The sequence below is a fragment of the Talpa occidentalis genome, unplaced genomic scaffold, assembly GCF_014898055.3.
Source record: "Talpa occidentalis isolate TD23 unplaced genomic scaffold, MPIMG_talOcc4v2.1, whole genome shotgun sequence".
Classification (NCBI taxonomy): domain Eukaryota; kingdom Metazoa; phylum Chordata; class Mammalia; order Eulipotyphla; family Talpidae; genus Talpa; species Talpa occidentalis.
The window spans coordinates 42,479,313-42,500,560 of NW_026555331.1; the positions used below are offsets into that span (position 1 = coordinate 42,479,313).

A 21,248-nucleotide genomic window follows, 5' to 3' on the forward strand; every position below is an offset into this window, starting at 1 on the left:
GTAACTGCCCTATGTGGGTTTTACTGTGAGAAAACTGCACTAGCTCATAATCACATTCTATAAATTGTAAACCAAAAGTAAATAATATGAAAAACACAAAGAAGTTGCATGTACAAAAAAATGAGAGTTGCCTATTTAGAAGTAATCAAATGTACTGGAACACTCACATATTCACACACACACACACACACACACACACGCACTCAGAGTTGGGGTGGAAAGGTGAAGAAATACTACACCAGCATGCTAATTATACATTATTTTTTTCTTATTTACCTATGGGATTATTGCACTGATTCTCATTACAATAGCATCTAAAAATAAACTGGAGATCTTCTAACATACATATTTCTAAGCTCTATAATCAATTTCCAAGCATCTGAGTCCCAAGTATTCTGTCAGAACACTGTATTTTTTTTTTAATTCTAGTTGCTTCAAAATTGGATGTAAGGCAAGCAAGTAAAGAAAGTCACCATTCACCAAAAAATATTGTTATCATGGTAGCTCAGTTAGTAAAGGTGATCCCCACAGCAGTGGATTAGATGTTGCCATCCCCATGTTCCAGGTGACTAAAGGAAGCTTTTAGAAATTAGAATGCAAAGCCAATATATAAGTCCAGATGTATCTGATATAAATGTCTTTTTTTACAATACACCAGACTGAGATGAAAAGGTTTTCACAGAGTTCATAACTGGGACCACAAAGTGGCCAATGAAAAGACACTCAAATGTGCCAGCAGTTGTTTAGTTCAGTCAGCAGTAATATTGTCTTGAAAACTGCATGCAAATCTGTTGGAAGTCAGGAAATATCAAAAAGATAATAGCTCCTTAGAAAATAACCTCCTGTAGTATCTGCTGTGCATAGTTTTTGCTGGGATGGGATATAGCAATACCTGTCATGTTGATCTTTTTAAATATTTTCCTTTATTTCTATTCTTAGTTGTGTGTGCACACATACTTGCATGCACAGCTACTCGAATTCAAAATTAAAGCAGGGTATTGCATAACTCCCAAAGGATGAGAAATTCATGCAGTCAATATAATCCTCCCACTAAGTCACCTCCTTTTTATCTGTTTTGCTCAGATTGTCTAGAAACATCAGAATTCAGGTAACCAGTTAGAGAACCCTCATCTATCTAAAAGGGCAAAACCTTCCCTCCCAATAATACTCTTAACAAATTAAATGTATGTATACACACTGTGAACTCTACTTTGATTCACTGTACTTTGATAGACTTCTTGTTTTTGAATTGTCTCTTAGAGATAATTTTGCCACAGAAGGATCCAATCTTTCCAACTGGTTTGAATTCCTTTACCTGACTAACAGTGGGCATAAATGCTACATAAGAGTTCTTTCCAGCTTATGGTTCTTCATTGCCAGTCATATGTTTTCATTTTAACTATTACATATCACTTTCTTTGAAATAATTCCAAGCTTATTCTCCTTATTCTTGATCTCTCCCCAAAGCATCAGTTACTCATTTTAATATTTTACACTCCTCACTTGAAAAACTGAATTCTTACTGTCCTCTAATTGAAAGCTTATCCCACTATTTCAGCCCTTAATCCTGTGCTCCAACTGAAGTATTTTCCAGTGTCTCATGTATATAGCCTTGGTGGAATAATTACATTTTTGATTATGAAAAGTGACCTTTTAAAGTGAGTAGCTTTAGAGTGACTGAGCAAAGAACATTTTCACAACCTCTCAAATAGGCATCACCAAAAAGATTGGAGATACATCCAGCTCACCCCTGTGTACCATGTCCCATTCAGAACTGCAGACTCCTTGAAAACCAGTTTAGATTCATTTCCCTAGTATTTTCCACCTTGCTTAGAATAGTTGACAGGTATTAAAGACTGAATCATGGCACCCAAAAATGTTGAAATCCTAGTGTCCTAGTACTTCAGCCTATGACTATGTTAAGAAATGGGCCCTTTAAAGAAATAATTACATTAGCCCTAATCTTATTTACTAGTTTTCTTGTGAGAAAAGACTGACACCAACAAGGTGAGCAAATCTAGGAAAGACCATGTGAGAAAGTGGTCATCTGCAAGCCAAGCAAAAAAGGTCTCAAAACAACACCTTAATCTTAAGAGTTCTAGTCTCCAGAATGACAATATAATATATTCCATTTGTTTAAGCCGCCAGTCTTTAGCATTTTGTTATGACCGCCATAGCAACCTACTATACTTACCTTTTATTTTCTGAAATGATTTGAACATTTAATTTGTTATTTTTGCTCTTTCTCAGACCACAGTTTTTAAAACAGGCACAAAAATAAATACCATGAAATCACGGATTTACCTTTTTTTTTTTTATTACTAACATACATCATTTGCAGCCAGTGGCTTTGAAGACATTAAGTGTCAACATGTATTCTGTTAGGCACAGAAAATAATCAGCATCCAATGAAAGAATATTACAGACTGAATGTCTGTGTGCCACCCCCCACCAAATCAATATGTTAATATTTTAACCCAAAAGTAATAGCAATAGCATGTGTGGCCTTTGGGGGATGGTTTAGTTCATGAGGGTGAATCCTCATGAATGGGAAGAGCCCTTACGAAAGTGACCCTAGAGAGCTTATTTCTTCCCTATTGCCACATGAGGATGCAACATAAAGACAACTTCTGCAAACCAGAAAGCAGGCTTTTATCAGACACTGTATCTGCTGATGACATCATCTTGGACTTCCCAGCCCTCAGAATTATGAAAAATATATTTCTGTTCTTTATAAGCTACTGAGTCTACAGTATTCTGCTACAGCAGTCTGAACAGACTAAAACAAGGGATCATATTACTAACCCTGTTACCTTGAACAAGTAACTTAATCATACTGATCCTCCAGTCCATCATCTATAAAACAGGAATAAAAATAATAGACCTGAAAAGTGAGGCACATTTTGTATGCCTAGTTCATGGTAAGAATTCAAGTAACTTACATATTATTTTTTAAAGCTAGTAATACTGAACACTCTCCTTGCTTACAAAAATTTATATCTACAGAGTAAATTATTTTAGGAAATGATTATAGAAGCAAGTACAAAAGCTTTATAAAGAAATTTGAAACAGTAGCTGAACATATGGCATGCCCCAAAACGATGAATGATGCTTTTAAGGATTCACTAGATACTATAAAAAAGTAAAACATCACAGTGGTATTTAGGGGAGTATAGTATAATGAGATGACATTTTTGTAAATACAGACAACAATTAGAAAAACAAAGCTAAATGACTTGATTTAGTCAAAATTTATTTTGACCAGGGATATGTTAAAACTACTTGCAGAACCTGTAGTCAGTAAGAACATGCATAGCTACAATGCAAATTTATATGCATTCAACATAAACTGAATGAGTCAAAATAAGTATGATCTTTGTAGAAATGAAAAAAAAAATCTTATTCCTACTTTTGTGTTCCTCTTTACATTCAGGGTTGTGGCTGGATTTCTATCAATAGATGATTCTGATATTTGCTCTGGCCTTTTGGGTGAACTGCTGAGAATATTGTTCTCTACATGATGTCTTTGTGCCTTTATTCAGAATTACTAAACTATAAGAATAATTCAATATGATTTGCCTAAGATAAATACTTTGAAATTTTAGACAGGTCATATATAATGCCAGAAGTTTAAAAAACAAAATTTTTTAAGTACATACACTGCACATATATAAATACACACACATGAACACACATACACCTTTACTTAAATAATCAGCTAAATTCCAGGAATGTTTATTTGAATCTATAGACACTGGGGCAACCACTCCCATATAAAAAGACACTCTGGAAAATTGTTAGCTCATTGTGAATTGGACAATATTTTCCTCATTCTAACAGTAGCTAACTCTTAATTAAATTTTTCGAATGAATGAATGAATGAGTGAGCAAATTAGTGAGTGAATTTTATAGTCTCTGTTTAAGATGCATATCATTTAGAAAGACTAAAATTGTGTAAGTTGTGTAAGTATAATGTGTTATGTTTTGTACCCATGCTTCTCAAGCAATTTGTGAATGATTTTTCTTTCATTTCCAACCAATCATAAACCAGTATATTAAAATATACACTAAAATAAATTACCAGGAAAATGAAAGGAAAGCAAAAAGTCATAACATGAAGCATGAATTTATTTTGCAAAATTGCTATGGAAGTCTCAATTTCTTGTCTCAAACTAGCAACTGATAGGCCAGAGACTTTATTTTGAGTACGACTATTTTTTATTAATAATGTGATGGGAGAAAATCCTAGTTAAACTATAAGTAAATAAAAGCATTTGAAATTTTCCATTAAGATCAATGTAGAATAATCTTCTTGGAAAATAATCATTTTTTTCCCCCAAATTTCCAGAATTCTATTGTGATTCATACAATATACCAATACCAAAACTGCAGTACACTAAATGGTTCTTTCTCTATTCATCCTGACAATACTGAAGGACTCAGAAGGAGGATTATCACATAGAGATTCTCTTCTCTAAAAGATATTCACAGCACCAGGCACTGTTTTATGGCAGGTTAGAAACCCAATTTGCCTATGTGTTAAATAGTAAATGCCATAAGCATCCTTCTCATTTCTATTTGTTTCTTTCTGCAAACAATTAGCATTTCTTTGTTGCCCTGTTGGAAAAAACTGCAGTATCTCCAAAAGGCACTGCTATCTCTACTCCTTTCTCATGTAATGCTGTTTTTATGTTTATGTTGCAAATAGCCATATTCATGAGTGATATATTACTAAAAAAGTGTCAACATTTGTGCTATTAAACAACCATCGTACTTAAGACTCCAGATTTAATATATGTGGTGAACAGATTAAGAAATTATATTTTAAACTTACATTCAAAATGTTCGGCAATTATTGTAACTCAGTTCACAATGTCATTGCCTATGCAAGGGGAAAAGTCTACAAAATCCAAGTGCAAAGCATGTTTCCTAGACGTCAAATTCTAAAGTCTTCATGAAAGGCTTGCAAATGCTGCTTCTGAAAATACTTTCAATATTATCATATAACATGAAATTATTTTTCATATCATCTCTAAGTCCAAACCAGTTTTTTTACCAAAGTTGGATGGGGAGACAAATTGCTTCTTTGGACATTAAGTGAATAGTTAGCTCTATATTACTACAATTGAATACCTTTAGGTCATTAAATTTAAGTTGCAATAAAACAGTTAAAGACTGAATTAAAAGTATATTAAGTAGGGAAAAGTTCTGACAACATGTATGTTACACTTGCACATTTTATGTCATTTTTACATATAATCTATAATGCAGCACATAATTACAAGTATGTATTATAAGTTGCATCATTCATTACTTAAACAAAAACTGAACTAATGTAGTTCAAATAATACATATAAAGAGGGATATGTGATTCTTAATTTCACTAATATGTGATTAAAATTCTAACACTGTCATAATAGCAGTAGATCTTTAATTTTTTGAATTTTTTAAATTTTTTAGTAAACATGCATTTAGCGGGCCTCCCCAGTGGCGCAGCAGTTGAGCGCTGGGCTGCAAAGTGGCCCGCAGCCTCTGCAGCGCCAGTTCAATTCTCAGCCACCGGCGAGGGTCCCACATGGCGCGCAGACCTCTCCTGCCATGCCTGCTGCTCCCCTCAACAGTGATTTCGTCAGTCTGCCTGTTCTGTTCCCTGCTCTGGCTCTGGTGAATTCTCTCACCCCCCCATGCTTCTGACTGTACCCAGTGCTTGTATAAATAAATAAATAAATAAATCTTAAAAACAAACAAACAAAAAAAACCATGCATTTAGCTATTTAGTTATATCTGGATATCCAGAATAAATAATATTCTATGTCAAACTTCCCGACCCTTACATGAAAGGAAGCTATAAAGCCAGTTAATTTATTCTTACCTGTAACAAATCCAAAGTTATCTTTCCTCCCGGGTATGCTATAAACCTAATCCAAGATTGTGGAATTTCAATACTTTGTAAATATATTAAACTACTTCTCCTTTACCTGACAAAGATAAAAAGGAACTAAGGAATAATCAACTACCCTAAAATCTGATAGATAAACCAATACTCACTTGAAATAATACTCACTTGAAAAGTTTGCAATAGTATTTCTTATATGAAGGGGAAACACAAGTCACTGATACTTTGAAATAAATTAGCTATATAAACATCTAAACATAGCACATTTCATCAAAACACAAAATCTGGAAATAACAAGCTTTGAATATTTCCAACTCTCTTCATGGTTATCAAAAACAGGAAGCGCATCTCCTAGTAAAATTTATTCAAATTTAATGTCATGCATCTTTTAGTGATAAAGAGACACAGTATCAAATTGATATACAAAAAAGAATGAGAACTACTCCTTTGATTTGATTCAGTATGGCGACTAGTACAATTTCATAAAGCTCTTTCTTCATTAGCAATTAATTCCCTCCCCCACTTACTCCCACACTTTGACACACACTCACAAGGTCAAATTCCCCTTACTACTCACATATTGAAAGACCTGTTCAGGGATTGCTGACATATGCTTAGCTCTGAAACAGCAAATAATGAAAGCTAATGTATGAAATTTCAAAGCTCATCTTTCCTCAGTTTTAAGCAAAGATACTAAGTCACTTTTATCTTGGAAACTACGAACTGTAATACTCTATAAACCTGAGATGTTCCTTTCAATTAATACATCATCTTACATAGTTATAAAAAATTGGTTCAATTTTATTCACTTTATTGTAAGTCATATTTTGTGAGTGGAATTACATAGGAAAATGTATTTTCTGATTTAATACAAAAGAAGATACCATTGTAATACTGAATTTTATTTTTATAACCTGTTACAAAATTTATCACCATCTGCCCTTCTACATTGTGAGTTCAATTCTCATACACTATATAATACCTCATGACTTACAAAATGGTAAAAAAATGAATTTTCAAGAATCATTTACCAGACAACTGTTAATATTTCTTAGGAAACTGACCATATTTGGGGATCTCTTTTTAGCAAAAATGAACTTCAATAGATGTCAGTTTAGATCCTTAATAAAAAGCGAAAGCTAAAATTGAGACAATCGGAAGGTATTTCAGAAATATATCTTGGCTAATCCTTGGTAAAGAATAAGATGCCAAAAAGAATTTAAAAACATGACATAGTGCTGATAATTCTGAACCTGTAGATGCACACTATTCTGTGTGGTAGTCAAGAGGTTGATGCCAATTGAGCTTTGAACTGTGTGACAAGCTCTATGCTGGACACATAAAATACAAGCTGGATTTCCAAAGCATAGTACTGAAAAAATGTATAATATTTTAGAAATAATTTTATATTGATTACATGTTGGAATAATTTTGGTAGACTGGGTTATGTAAAATATAAAATTAATTTCATGAGGTGACCTGCTTTGTGGCTTGCATTATACTTTTTTCCTCAAGAGAATGTTTTTCTAGAGAATGTTTTGTCACTGCTGTTGTCTATTTACCTCTCTTCTCTTCTACCTTATCTTTTTAGCTTTTTTATTCCTCCAGAATTATGAAAATGTCAGGGGAGAGGTTTGCAGTGGGAAGACAAGACGTGGCAATTCAGAAACTAAATTGCAGCCAAGATGGAATGGGTTCAGAAAATAAAACCAAAAATATTGTTATGCCACTAATTGACTAACCTAAATTATTGACAAAAATTATTGCTGTCCATCTAAACAAATCTAAAAGCGTAAGTATTTCTGAATTCACTTTAAAAGATTCTAATAAAGGGCCTCCCTGGTGGCACAGGGGTTAAAGACAGCACTCTCATGCTACTGCCAGCCATTATAGCATGAGTTCGATCCCCAGCCAGGGAGCTAACCCACATGGCGCAGCAGACCTTTCCTGTCTCGCCCGCTGCTCCCCTCAGCAGTGTATTTTACTCCTGTTCTACTCCCCACTCTGTCTTTGGTGAATCCTTTCACCTCCCATACCTCTGGCCTAAACCCCAGTTCTTGTATGCATAAATAAATAAATCTTTTTTAAAAAGTTTCTAATAGATAACTTTAATGGAAATTTTGAGAAATCTCAGTATAATCCAAAACACAATTCATTTTTCCAAATAATGAATTCTATTTTAAAGTATTAAGTGTTTATGAATACAGCCATACTCTCACATTATGTCTCTTTACTTTTGAATTCTTTTTTTTCCCTCAAAGATTTATCTGTCCTTTCAAAATCTTTTTGTTGCTTCTGCGCTCTTCCTTGGCCCTTTTACCTTTCCTTCCATACATTCTCCCTTATACATTCATATATTGCTGACTTTGGAATGCAATGGAGACAGTAAATAAGTATCTCAAACCCAGGAGCTCAACCAAGTCACTGGAGCAGAGGGCAAGAGGCATTGCATTCCAAATGTTTCAAGTCTTTTCTGTCCTAAGTAACCAAGAATAACCACCTCGACTTTTCATATTCTGGTGACTTTACATATTGTCACTTCTCAAATGCACCATTTCCTTCCCTGAGAAAAAAATGACAACTCATGAAGACAGGCCCAATGTCTCGCTTTGTTTTTCAATCTCCTAAAACACAGTGACTTAGGGATAGTAGACCCCCAACAAATATTATTAATATTGGCCGAATGTCCAAACAAGTGTTCCAAATATCATCAGTTTTTCCCAGAACAGGAACACCTCTATGGAAAATCCTTGAGAAGAACAAGAATTGGAACCCATCGCAGAATAGTTATATATGAAAGCAGTGTGAGTTTTTAAATCTTCCATGCAAAGGGAGCTATTGTGAGTGTGCCTATTTTATTAGACAAACGTCCCTGACTTATAGATGTACAAATTAATGTATCTTTTTCCTCACCTTTTAAATAAAACATATTGGTGTATACTTAAGTTGTGGAGCCAAAAATTCTTGGGTTCATATCTTTACTCAGTTATTTAATAGCACTGAGACACTGACAATTCACATGCTTGATCCTTAATATTCTCCTGCAAATGACTATAATCTGGATTAAAATCTACTCTTACAGGTTGTTACAAAGATGAGGAATAATATGACTAAGCATTTAGAGTTGGCCTGGTCCACAAAGGATTATCGATAAATGGAATGAGATATTAGCAGCTACAATAGTAGTGGTACTAATGATCACTACTGTCTGTTTACCTAATACATGGACTTCTGAAAATATCTTGGAAATATATAATAAAATATGTTAGCACTATGTGACCTTTTAAATTTTAAAGTTTGGTTATATTAAAAACCAATGTTATATTATTTTCCCTGGTTTTGATCAGTGACTTCCTTGTAAAACAAGTTTGGGTTGAAATATACAGTATGCAGAATTTAATTTTGTATTGCCTGAAAATTTTAATCAACAAGATAAATACATACATTACTTATTGGCATCTCTTATCATGTTTCAAAAGAAAAGATTAAAATCCTAAATATAACAAATTTAAAAAAAAATCCCTTATGGTATCAGTTAATTATAAAATTCCAGAATTGTCATTGGTACTTTGAGAATAGTCTAAAGTTTTCCTTTCCAACTTTCTCCCACCTGTCATCCACCTATGGATTTAAAACATCTTATTTCTCTACATTATACCTTTAATAACCAGCCTTAATGCACACTTTAACTTTTCAACATCAGCAGCATCTGCCTTCCCAAGCCCTGAAATGTGTTCATTATTTGACACTGTTCCACATTCAAAGTATGGAAATGCAATATTCTCCCAGCCAAAACCATCCATACAGCTTTGCATGTCTCTGATTCTATTAAAAATCTTGAACCTGTTAATATTTTCCTTCCCAACCTTCGGACCCTCAACTCTTATCAATTTTTAGTCGATTCATCTCCTGGAGCTGCCTTGCCTTCTTTCCCAGCCCATATTTATGGGCAGTCTTTTTTACAACCTCTAGAAAGCCCAGCTCTTTGTTTTACATTATGCATGCATTGCTATTCACCTGATCAAGTAACTTAAGACTTTGCTTGACCCATGCACATTTTAAGTGTTACTAGAGAAAGTAATGGAATTAGGTTGACGAAAAACAACAAATTATTAATTTTGCCAATTTCCTCCTTATGGTTTTAGAATCTTTTTATAGACCTCTTGCATATTTTTGGAGACATTCCCCAGGCCCTTATCCCTATATCGGTTCATCTCAATCTATGACTTTGCACTTGCCTAAGTGTCACTATTAAATGATAGTGAAGGCAGGGTCTTTATTAGGCTTATTTACCACTGAGTCCCTATCCTGCAGAGTAGGTCTGAACAAATGAATTTAGTTAACTAATGAACTCATTCAATTTTTCTTCTAAGATGTGCTGAGCCTCTTTTTGTGGTATTACTAAGCCCACTGACCTTTCTAGAACATTCTAAAACTTGCTTCAGAAAATTACCTTCCTTCCCCTTCGAAGGGAATTTTGAAAATATTAAATATGCATTTAGATTGTCTTTATTCTGGTTTAAAAATTTATCCTTTGTTCAATAATACTGATCCCTTGAGTAATATTTTATTCCCACAATTTAACATTAAACTACCTGTCTTCACGGGTGGTATTTGGTGCTGAGGGGAATCTGGAGGTACATGGAATCAGCTTCAGAGAGTCACATCCAGGGGAAGTTGGGGTGCTTAGCACCAGCCCCTCTTCTGGAAATGGCCATTGGGGATTCTTTGGGAGCATTAGCTCTTCAGGCTTGCTTTAAAAGTGGGTAGATCAGTATAAGCAGGCCAAGAGTACTTCCTGAGAAGCACCCCAAAGTACCTCTATGAGAACCCCACTCAGTACTACAACAGAGTGTTGTTTGTATAAGGCAGAATTTTGACTTGGGTAAATGGAAGAGACTTAGATTTAAATGAACAGATCATTTAAACTGAATATTAAAAAAAAAATAAAAAAAAAATAAACTACCTGTCTTCACATCTTCCAGACCCCGCAAGATTTTAAAAATGGCAATTAGACTTTTGCTTCCATTTAACCTTAATATGTATATTTTTCACTCTAACAATTAATTGACTTTCCAGCATTTCTTTTTCTGAGAAAATTCAAACTTACAATTTGAAATAATGCAATGAAATCTGTAGCCACTTCCTGGATTCAAAAATTAGTAGCGAATCTTGATTTTCTTTACACAGCTTTTACAAAGATTCATGTAATATTAGGATGTAGACATGATGTCTGACAACTTTAGTGAAAAATACTGTGAATTTGTCTGATTATTTCTTCATGAGTTTAATTAACATGTTGTTCATTTCCTATATGTTTTCCATAAAATAGTAGTTGAGTCTAAATTGGTTTTGTTAGATTCAGCTTACACAATATAAGAGAAATATTTCACAAATGGTGCCAGAGACTTCATATTGCATCTATCAGGAGCTTGTGGTATCAAATTATCTATTAGGGATGCTGGGTTTCATCACTGAGTTATCTAAGAGGTTGTAATACTTGAGCACCATGAAACTATGCTATTACCCAAAACACTTTTAACTAATGGTTTAGTACCCATTACTCACTCTTGCCTGAATTGCTTGTTTCACTCAGTTATAAAAAGTAATTTTCTCATTCTAACATTTTTTTGTATTTATGAATTCACATTATTTTGTAAACAAGAGCTATTCCTATGACTAGAAGAGTTCTTGTACAAATCAGGCTAACCGTTTAGTTCTTTCAACTTGATAATTATCAAAATGGATCTTTCTATATTTTTCATTTGGAGTATCAGTATGAACATACATGTTTTACTTTTTTCAATGTTTTGTATATATTGTTATAGTTACTGGATGTTCTCATTGATATGAATTTAGCAACTGGGAGGCCCTTCAAGTGACTTCTGTTTACAGTTAGTTTACAAATAAGGTTGACGCAAACTTATTTGTCATTGGGCAATCCCTTACTTCCTAGCAAAATGAAATATCTCAGGCTCATCTTTATAATTTTTCTTCCCAGATTCAGAATGAGCCAATTCTCTAAAAGGCTCTGTCCCCTTGAGAAGAAAGAGTATTTAGAAGCCATAAATCGTGGAAGGTTGGAAGTCTTTTTAGAAGACACAGCTAGTAAGTATATTTATCTTAACCATTTTCTAAATTTTTTGAGGTAACATTGCTTTACAAAACTGCATACTATTTAGGGATATAAGTTCACACCTTTTCAGGTGTGTGTCATCCTACCTCTCCCATCAACAAAGCACCCATGATCTTCCACTATAGTCCATTGGGCCCCCTTTGCTCCCCACCTCCACCCTTTCCCTCCAATATTCTCCATTCAGCAGACAGATTTCTAGGGATTGTTTTGGTTTTTTTAGTTTGTTTGTTCCTTTAATTTGTTTCCTTATATCCCACACATGAGTGAAATTATCTGGTATTTGTCTTTTCTTCTCTGACTTATTTTACTTAACATAATCCCCTCCAATTTCATACATGTTGCCACAAATGGCAAGATTTCATCTCTTTTTATAGCTGAGTATACTCCACTGTGCACATATAAGATCTTCTTAATCCATTTATCTGTCATTAGGTACCTAGGTTTTTCCTATAACATATCAAAAATAAATATCTTTATTTTAAAAAGCTTAATAATATATTTTAATATCTGATAGATTGACCACCTATTTGTTTTTATCAGAATTATTCTGGGTATTCATTTTTTTTTTTTAATTTTCTACATGTAGCTTACAACCAATTTACCAAGTTACAAGAGATCATGTTAAATACACACACACTCAGAGACACGTGACAAAAACAATCCTGGGATCATGAACTCTTTTCATTTAGTCTAATCTGTCTCATTCATTTTCTTTTTCTTAAAAAAAGGGTTTTTTTATAGATTTTAAACATACTCAAGGACTTTTCCTCAAGTCTCATCCTCTTTTAAACCTATGCAGCTTTAGCTCTGTTGAACAAAACTTTCTTCACACACACACTAAGCTTCGGGTTTTCCTGATCTTTTATATTTACTCAGAAAGAAAAGCAGGTGTTTCCAAATGTTTGCCTTTGCATAGTAATTCCCTCCTAGAATTCTACAAGATGATATTGTGATATTGTTTTCAAGCTTTCATTTTGTTTTCCAGCTCTAGAACTGGATTTCAACCACAAATCTGTCATTTTATTCCAGGACTTTATGTTGGAACTTCAAATTGGTGACACATCCCAAACTGAACAATTCTTCAACCCCAACCAAATCAGGTTATTCTCTAGTTTTATTTTCTCTTGTTTTGCTTTATACAACTAATTTTTCAGATATGCACACTTTATTCTCAAAAGCAACTGTCATGCTCTCTATACTTTGGTCTCCAAATCCACTGATTTTATGACTTATGGAATTACGATCATATTTGAAATCCACTTCATCGTGTTCATTCACACTGTCTCATTCACATAAATCATTAACATAAACCATTCTGTGGTTTATGTTTCTCATTCTTTATTGAAAAATATTCACTTTTCAAGTTCCAAGGAAACTATTTAGTAATGGAAGATTTTTCCACACATCTGAAGAGGCAAATAAAAATAGCATCCTAAAATAACATCTTGTAGTTATATGTGTTTTATGTGATTAACAAACAGATAAAATGAGCTTGAAAAAAATGTCACATCCAAATATGTGTAACATTGAAATTTGAGGTGGAGATGATGTTGACAGTGAGATGTTGGTAGACAGAGGAGACACCTATATTTATAGACTTGTTATGTTATGAAAGAATTGGCTGTTCAGTTTTCCATGTGCTAAAGACTAATTTTTCACATCATGGTGCAAAAGCTTCAAGAGAAGAGATTACATTTTGTACTTAGTAAGTAAATATTTGTTGAGTAATTTTCCCAGGTGTTCTTCAGTTGCAACAGACACTGAACCATCTATTTCATCCCAACCACAGAGAACTAGTGTCCCCTCACAAATGGCATGTATTGGGCTGTCTTCAAAAAGTCCATTAGTCTTGGAAAGATTTATAATGGCATGATTAGTTGAAGCTCCCTACAAGACCAGTCAGAGTGTAAATGCCACATTTTTCTGTTATTTCTGTCAACCTCACTCAGTAGAGAAAACTTACCAAATGATAAGTCATTTAAAATAATGTGCCAAGAAAATAAACATAACAGTTGTTTTAGATTAAGTTAAATAAAATAAAATAATCAAAAAAATTTCCTTTTCAGAAATGCAACATCCCAATACAGAATGAGGGAGATAAGGTATCAATTCAGATATTTGTATTGTTTGTCCCTTTACTACTTGTGGAACCTGAACAAGTTATGTCTCTCCAAGTTTCAGACTGCTCAAAAATATAAAGACGATACCATCTTCTCATAGAGTGTTGGTGGAGGTTTTTGACCCTCACAACTAGACCTGGGCAATCAGGGCTTCTTGCCCCTTCTCTGTCCTTTAAATGCACATCTCACCCACTGTTACTACACTAGAAGTCACTTCAAGGACACAGCCCTGAAACAGTAATGTGTTGTAGAGACCATCTGGATTACAGACATGATGGAACCCTGTTAGAGCCTCCAGATAAATTCAGTATTCCAGTGGGTGGATATGTAAATCCACAGATCTTGTGCCTACCCATTATGCAAATTCCCTTGCTAATTAAAACTACCATCTACCAATCTGGTCTGCCTCTCTTCTTCTCACTCCCTGCCCTCTGTTTGAGAAGCCAGTTTCAAATTTCACCCAGGAAACTCCAAGGTTGCAAAGCAACAGGCAGTACACATGAAAGTGTACTTACTTGGTACATCAATAAATGTTAGTCCTCCTTTTCTTTTCCTCTCATCTTCACTTAATGAAAAAATAGTATGTCCCTATGTTAGCCTGTTAACAATTTCCAGACTGACTGAAGAATATGTTGCTCCTGTTACAATTTAACATATGGCTACCAAAATGTGTATAAATATTTCTTCCAAATACATGGATTATGTAGGAATGCAATTAATTTATACATCTAAAATTTATTAAAATATTCAACTATATTATTCTAAGCAAAAAAATTAATTGATAATTTAAAAGTAAATTTATGAAATTCTTAAGCAAATGAAATCTCCAGTTTTTCTTTAGTATGAAGGTGCTTAGGTGATGTACTCCATTGCATCTTTCAATAAAACAGGGCAAGGTCCCCATGTTCTCCACTATAATTCTCCTCTCCATTTAGATTTATACATGGCCAAAGAAATAAATCTTGTAGTCTTGATCTCAGCTGAGGAGTCTCCAAGGACAGTTCAGAAGACATTTATCCTCAACAATAACTGAAGTTCTCCCACTGCCCTCTCAGTGGCCAGGAATAGATAGAAAAATTAAATCAACACCTTTATATTTTCCAGGACTTGGTCTCATAAAAACAGTAAGATGATGCAAAACAAACAAAAATATTTAAATTCATGGAGAATTAGAAAAACATAAAATCAATTTTCCAAAATGTAAACTTGATACTTAAAATAAATCAAATAAATGAACAAAAAAAATCCCCATTATTTTTTTGAAAATCCAAAATTTATGAAATAAGCCAATCTACTATAAATTGGCAATAGCTGGGTTCAAGATATATATATTTTTTCCTGTAGGTCTAAATTTAATTTTAAAAAGTTATGGAAAATATATTTATATAGCACTCATTAAATATATAATTGCTTTTTAATATATTCAGACATCATCTATTAAATTTTATTTAATTATTTGACAATTATTATTGTTAAAATCATGGTATACTTAAACAAATTTTCTTCATTGTTCACTAATATGAAAGTTTATCTTGCCACTATTACTGAAGCGAAATTTATTTCTTAAAATTATACTACTGTATGACAAGGGATTTTTATGCAAGCTACTAGATGCAACAGATAATAATAATGATATAAGAAAAAAAAACTTCACATCTGTGAAGAAAATTATTTTTATATCCATTCCTGAGGTCTATTAAGACTAAAAATTAAAATTTATCATTAGCTTAGAATTTTTTGATGGCAATCTAATAAATGATGTGAAGAAATAACTTTTTAAAAGTAGGAACTAATCACTATTTTAAAATAAAGGATTTCAAAAATCAGAGAGAATTATTTAAAATTAAAATATTTTCTTCAATTTCCTTGTTACCATGTAAACAATCCCAAATAACCATTTCACTTCTACTTCCAGTGTAGAGTTTGATTTGATGTGCTGTATCATTAGTTACTTACAATATCAATAAACAGTAAACAAAGCATGACTACACTTTCAAGTGGAAAACTTTCAAGAATACAAGTTGGAAAACAATTTTTTTTTGTATATGAAATGTATGTGCATTATTTTTCATTTCACTATTCTTTATATTCTAAAAGCATAATTTCTTTACTTAAATATAGTATCTCTTTTAACCATTAGCTTTTCATTAAAAATTAGAGAAGATAAACTAACTAGTTTTTTAAAAAGCAATATCTTTCTATAGCTGAGTATAAATGAGTGCCTTTAATAACATGTATTTGAAATTTTTCTCCCTTCTATATCACACCATTATAGTGTGACTTCTTGATGCACACTAAGAAAGAAATCAGTGGGTTGATTACTTATGACCATATAAGAATAAATATAAGAAATAATTAAATGTTTATTTTTAATGATGACTATTTCATTTAAAAGTTGTTTAACAGATCACACACTCAAAATTGAATTCAAATAGTGTTTGTTTTCTTTCTTTACAATGTTCAAGGCTGGGACAGAAACTGTAAAATTAATTCAGTAATTCAGGATTTTTCAAAATGTCCAAATTTTGGCCCTTTGAAAGTTCTAGAAATTACTCAGCGATCAAAAACAAAACAAAACAAAACAAAAAACTCATGCTGTTGGCAGCAATATGAATGGAGCTTGAAAGGATAATGCTAAGTGAAATAAGTCAAAAGGAGAACGATATAAATACTGAATGGCATCACTTACATGTGGAATATAAAGTAAATAAATTAATAGTCAGACAAAGATGAACTGAAAAACTAACCCTTGATAGCTGACTACAGAACTGAAATACCAAGGTGGGTGGTGGGAGATGGCAAAGAACAAAGAGAGAAGGAAGGGCAATGGTCTAAGGCAAAAGAATATGGGTGAGTTGGTGGTGGGTGCACTATGGTGATAATACCTGAGGGGGGCGCCCTGATATTACCTCAGCTAAAATAATTATATTTTAAAAAATGAAAGAAAAAAGACTGGTTCTAGGCTTGTAATTTTGAAGATTGGTGGAGGGGGAAGTTTACTGCACTAGGTTAGTGACTTTTCTTTGCAATGAAATGTGCATAATAAAAAGTAAAAAGAAAAGTTCTAGAAAATTTCACAAGCTGTTTTAAGTTTGTGATGATTTCTTTGTCAAAACTAAGATAATAAAATACTTAAGGTGAGTTAGTGGTTCTGCAATCAAATTCATTTATGAGTGTTTTCTTTCCCTCTGTTCCCAGGGTTACCTCCCAAGAACTCTCCTCCTGCAAAATATTTTTTTGTTTCTTTCGGTAAACAGTTAAAAATAATTTATATGACTAGAGTAATCAGAATCTAAAAGTGGGATGTTTTCTGAATGCAACAATTTTATTTTTTCCATGAGAAACCAGTAGGCGGTGCTAACACAAGGATACCACACTGCAACATTTTAAACCACAAAGATGCAAAATTGGTGACTGGTTTCAGGAGTTGGAAAATTCCCAAAAGGATCCACCAAGGAGGAAATTTGCAAAATTTGAGGGTAGATTAAAACTAAGTATATAACATAATGAACAATGAATATTAAATTGAAACCTTAAGATGACTAAAGGATGGTAGCATAATCTTTATTTGCAGGATTCAATGCCAACTACAGATTTGCTGCCACATTAAATATCTTACTTCCCCCCATCATTATGATTACAATCTCATCTGGAAACATCATAAAATATAGCTTGTGTTTGCCCCTAACCTTAAAACACAAACTACCTCTAACTTAGGCACCAGCAGTCCTATTAATGAAAATTCTACTTTGATTATTCAAGTTTATTCCCCCTCACTGTCTTTCTCTTTTAAAAGAACTGCAGTGTTTACAATTATCAAGGAACTATTATACACAAGTATCATATTGCATTTCTAAGTAAATGAGCATTTCTACTTATGTATATTATTATGACAAAAAAACACAGAATGTTGCAAGTTGCTTTCTAATGTTTGTTAGCTATTTAAACCGTATGAAAGACTACATTTTAGTAATGTACCCCCCAAAAGTAAAAATTTAAGGTTTAATAGCATATATTTTGTCAAATCTTCGAACTATACCCTTCATGGTATCAAGTCTGATAGTCCATAGAGAGAAGATAAACCATCCTTACATAAATGTAACAGAACTTTCTTAACAGAGGATCACTACCCTGACTACAAAAATAACTCACTTCAACTTCCACAGACCCTGGAATGAAAGACTGCACTGAGTAAAAAAAAAATCTATATTGTTGTCTAGATTTTGCTATAAATTTTAACCTACAGATAAATGATCATTTGCACTGCTAATTCATTCACCAGAAAAAGCAAAGAAATAAAAGGATAAAACTTTTATTCCACAAACTGAGATTACAAATTTAAAGAAACATTTGCTTGAAAAAGCCATTTGTTATGGGCCTTTCTCTGTGTTGGAATTACTTTTTATGTGTACAGATAACCTAGGAGAAAACTTAATCTGAGAGGTAAAAAGTTATTTCATTTGCTTTCTATTTATTTTGACAAAAGTCAAAGCATATGTGCATGATAAATTTAAGATTAAACTTTTCAATTAAGAAAGCTGCAAAATCAAATAATTTAAATGATATTTACCTGCAGATCTTAAGATTTAAAATGCACGAAATGTATTTGCACAGCAAGTTTTCCAGCAGATGCTGTCACTGTGTTATGTACAGAAAAGGCTTATTATCACCACCTGGTACATCTCCAAAAAGTAGTGTTAGATTACACTGGAAACAACAGAGCAAGGATAAAAACCAATTCATAAAATAGATTCAACGCTGAGTACTATAATGCCACCAGCACAACAAAATCAATCATCACCATCAACAACCCCTACCCTGTCTTGTGCCTAGTTCTCAAGAGAAAACCTTTGGTACCACTATCAGGTGGTTTAAAAGAGGGAAAATGCTGTCCCTTTAAAACTCAAAGAAACGGCTGTTTTGCACCTTAGGAGTTTAGTCTCATTAAAGCAAACACTTTCTTCCTCAACATTAAACCCATCTGACCATCACAGAAAGTAACTGTATCCCCATTCCCTGGAAGATGCCAACAAGCTCTTAAAACCAAGGCAACACGGCAGGGAAGAGAAAGATCCAAAGGCGGCACCTCTGAGGAAACAAAACCAAGCAAGACAAGCTGGGGAAGACCCTCTGCGCCCTTTACTCAAAGCAAAGAGGAGGAGCAGGAGTTGAGCGTGCGGGGGCTGGTGCCATCCTAGGGACCTGCAAATGTCTCGAGCTCCCGGCCCGCTGGCCAGGCGCCAGCCCCTCCAGAAGATGCAGCCCCTGCCTCTTCTTCCCTCCTCTCCTGGTGGCTCCCAGGGGCCGCTCTGGCCAGGCCCCGCCACATTCTTGGCCCTCGCCCCTCCTGCTCTGCTCTGCAAGTGGCCCTCGGAGAACTTACAGGGCCCGCCGGCTGCCGCGTCCCCGGCCGGCGCCGCCTGCGGCGCAGACGCCGCCCGCCGCGGATCCAACCTGGGCGCAGCCGAGGGAGGGATTGTATTTTGCGCACATCCAAAAACCGATCCCCAGGCTAGGGACGGAATTTGGCTTTCCCTGGCTCTCGGCGCCGCTTTCCCCACCGCGGGCTCGGACACTGCCCAGAGGCGCGCGCGCGCGCGCGCACACACACACACAAACACACACGCTCAAGCACACACGCGCACACACATGCACACACGCGCGCGCACACACAGATTTCTTTGCCAGGACCAGTGTTGCCATTGCAAACCCGGGAAACGCCTCCAAGGGGACCAAGTACCTGCTCTCTGCGAGCTGCTCAGACGTTCACTTCATCGTCCGTTGACAAGGAAACCAAACCGCACTTCATTTTTTTTTTTCCAGAAAAACCTTCCACTGCCATCATTTGAAAATTGATTTACGGGGAGGAAAGGGGGAGGAAGAAGGGATAATATAGATATAGATATCAGGATATCTATCATAAAATTATCTCGGATTTTCTTAAAAAGTCAAATGTGCAAAAGTCATAGTTAATTTAAAGGAGGAAAAAAAAGTATTTTGCTTAAAAATAATCCCGGTAACCAGCTGTAAGAAAAGTTTCATGTTATCAATGGGTATCAAAAGCAGGAGGGAAAAAAACGAATTTGTTCTCACCGACTTCCAAAAAGGGCACAAAAAAATAGAAAATTAATGTCTTTGCTCAGTGGTTTGTACCAGTATTGCAAAACCACAAACTTGTAAACACTGCTGTAAAATCCCACCTATACAAAAATCTCATTATAAAAAGAGTATGCAAAAAAAGAGTTAGAAACATGCTTTTTATCTTTACAAAGGAAAAAATAGGCACCATACTTCACATCGCTTTTTCCATAAAACCAGTTGCATATTTTGCTGGACTTGGGAGTCGCTCCCAGCGGGCACGGTCGCCCCGGACTTCCAGACACAGCGCCTTGTCTACAGAACCATCGCATGCTAGAAAAACTTGGATTCAGGAAAAGGCTCAAAACCATGCTCCTCCAGCTTTCCCAAATAGAAACAATAATCAAAGAAGTGGAAAAAAAAAAAAGAAGAAAAACAAAAACAAAAAAAAGGACAAAAAAAAAAGAATAGGACAAGAATGCCACTGAGAAGGTACTCACCGAGCGGGAGTAAAATGTTGGAATAAAAATGAGATTTAGTATAAAATACAGTATGGCGGTGGAAGAAGGAATGAAGCGCGTTTTTTTCTCTCAGTCTCTGCCTCAGGCACTGACACGTGACTCGGAGCCTGGCTGACTTGCAGGCGGCCGGGAAGGACCGAGGCTGCAAGGGGGAAGCCCCGCGGAGCCCAACTCTGCTGGCGACGCGGCGGCGGCCACCGGGAGCACCAGTGGCGGCGGCTGCAGCGGCAGCTCACGGCGAGGCTGCCTCCGCTGTGAGCCCAGACGAGCAGGTGCCCCTCACGCTGAGGCTGAGCACACGCACACGCACACGCAAGACAGGCAGGGCGCCGGCGAGAGGGGGAGCGGAGCGGGGTTGGGCCGGAGGCGCGCAGCTGCCTCTGCTGCGGTTCGAACTGCTGCTGTGGCTGCTGCTGCTCCAGCCCCACCGCCTCGGGTTGCGAGCGCGTGTTCCAGGGCGGCTCAGGGGGGTGCTCCTCCACCGCGGGAGAACAGGG

At 35.2% G+C, this 21,248-nt stretch overlaps 1 protein-coding gene across 8 annotated transcripts in view; it reads right to left on the bottom strand.

Moving 5' to 3' along the window:
- The window catches only part of RALYL (RALY RNA binding protein like), a 610,187-nt gene extending 589,256 nt beyond the window's left edge, over positions 1-20,931 (bottom strand). For 3 of the 8 annotated variants that reach the window (XM_054692159.1, XM_054692158.1, XM_054692155.1), the window contains exon 1: positions 19,893-20,773. The gene's annotated coding sequence lies outside the window, so the exon portion shown is untranslated. Of the gene's footprint in view, positions 1-19,535; positions 19,557-19,892 lie in introns of those variants that run through there. The other 5 variants (XM_054692166.1, XM_054692160.1, XM_054692156.1 and 2 more) reach the window with 5 other exon arrangements.
- Positions 20,932-21,248: the final 317 nt, after the last annotated feature.